A 2,506-nucleotide genomic window follows, 5' to 3' on the forward strand; every position below is an offset into this window, starting at 1 on the left:
CTTCAGAATGCAGGATAGTTCTGATCCCCTCCTATTTTTTTTTAAATTTTGTTTTAATAAACAAGCACTTAATTAAAGACGCTTTTACTTCTCAGGCGTGTGACAACATTGAAAAGCTCTCAGGCACACTCCAGCACCGCTACTGAACAGTCACCTCCAAGAGGGCATCCAGTTCAGGGTGGGACAAAGAAACTATCTCCGCGAGCGCCTGAAACACAACCTCGAGGTCGGCCGGGCCGGGGCTGACGGCGGCGGGGGCGTCTCCGCCATCGCCCACAGTCGCCGACTCTCGCGACACACGGGGGCGCGCGCGCGCCCGCCCAACGGCCGAGCGCCAACGGCCGCGGCGCGAGGGCCGCGCCGGCCCCGCCCCGGCACGCGCCCGGGTAACGGCACGGGGCCGGCAGGGGGCGCGGTGCTCCGCCATCCCTCAGACACCGGCAGCGCCGCTGCAGTGAACCTCCGAACATCGATGCAGTCACTAATCAGGGAAAATTAGAACGGAGGAATCATTCGGGCTGGAAGTCACCTCACAAGATCTCTCCTTCAGCCTCCTGCTCAAAGCACAGACGTTCATCGGGTCAGACCGGGTTGCCTGGGGCTTTACCAGTTAAAGGATGCGAAACCTCTCTGGGCCCGCACTCCACCACATTGTCCTAAGTTTTTCCTCTCTAGTTTCAGCTGATGCCATTTTCTCTTTTCTCCTGCCAGGCACATCTATGAAGAGCCTGGCCTTAGCCCCTTGATCCCTTCCCCATAGCCTCGAGGTGCTTTCAGATGCCCTACAGCTGTTCCTGCTCCAGATCATGAACCAGTCCTAGACCCACAGGCTCACCTATCAGGGTGAGCGCTCCAGCCCCACTCCCATGGTTGCCTTCCATGAATTTGTCCTATATTTCCAATTTCCATCTTGACTTGTTGATCATAACCTGGATGCAGGAGCCATTTGTGATCTGAAAAGTGTCAAGCAGAAGCAATAATCCCCTTTGTCCTTGCTGAATTTGACGGGATTCCTTTTAGCTCATTCCTCCTGTCACTTCAGGTACCTGTGGATGGCAGTCCTGCTCTTGCACATACGGACAGCCTCCTCCTCTTCCTAGTTTACCATCATCTGCCAGCGTCACAGTGGCTCTCCTTTGCTTTGCCCATTGCCCACAAGTTAAACAGGAAACATCCCAGGATAGACCCCTGCTGGATCCCACTTGTTGCCAGATATCTCCGTCATTGTTTTGCTGTCAGGATATCATGCTTGGCTTATACCTTTCTGCTGCACCTGGGAAAGCAATGCTTTTCCTCTCCCTGCAGGAAACTGTAAAGTTTAAATAATTTGATTTGTATTTATAACCAGGTTTTTGGTTTACAGTTTGGCTTGATCTTAAGGGTCTTTTCCAATGCAAATAATTCAATATTGGCATATCCTGGAGTGAGGAATATCAAGTGCTTCATTCAGAGTGATTAGCTCTTGCCTTGTGCCACGTTATAAAGCATGCATGCGCAAGTCCTTGTCTGTCTAGCGAATACAATCACAGTTCTGCACACTGTTTTAGCATGTGTTTGACAGCAAACATTTCAGTGTTCACTCCATTGATTTTTCTGCTGTAGGCTGCATCTTTGGTATCTCTCTTTGTATCTAAATGTCTTAGCAGATGGGCACTGGATTTAACTGACTTTCTTGTGTTTGTACTATGAAAAGTGTCCAAACCTGGCAACACTGACTTGGTATCTGTTGTTTAGATATTCGTATGTAGGAAAAAGGGTGCACTGAGAGAGCTTGTGTTACATGTGAAATTGCATGTGACACAGAAAATTAGGAGTCATTTACTAATTAAAAAAGCAAAGTAATATATCACTAGGCACAGCTAGAACTGCACTGGAGAAGACACAAGACATATTTATTTGAATTTTTTATTCTGTAATACTCTATATCACTTATATATATAAGAGAGAAGGATACTACCAGCAAGTAAAACTGGTAATAGAGAAAAATATCCCTTTAAACTTCTGATTACAAATTAACTAGTTGTAATCAGTTTTCCCTGGAAACATCCTACTGACATTCTGCAGAGCATGATGTTGGATTACAGTTTGCTTCTAGTGAATAAGGAAAGCTAATCTAGCAATCCTAGACAGAGCTGTGTCAGGCATTTTTTTTTGGTATGGCTTACAGATATTTTCTCCTCAATATTTTCTGACTGTCTTTTCCTTCATTACACTACTAAATAAATAACAAAATGTGGTTTAAATTCAGTCTTCCAGCAATTTCTGACAAAATACATGTATATACTGAGGATATGAAAGCCCGGAGAATAGATTATATATCTCCTGCTAGACTGGTGGGGCAAGTGGTGAGTGGTATCTCAATCTGTTTGTGCTAACCACTTCCAACATGTTGATTGGCAACAGCAGCAAGTCCATTTGTGTGAAGGAACAGAGACTACAAGGCTCAAAGTGAAACCGCCAATGCTTTGTCAGCATGACCAGTGAATCTGCCTTATTTTACCAGAGA

This window comes from Coloeus monedula, assembly GCF_965178545.1.
Source record: "Coloeus monedula genome assembly, chromosome: Z".
Taxonomy (NCBI): Eukaryota; Metazoa; Chordata; class Aves; order Passeriformes; family Corvidae; genus Coloeus; species Coloeus monedula.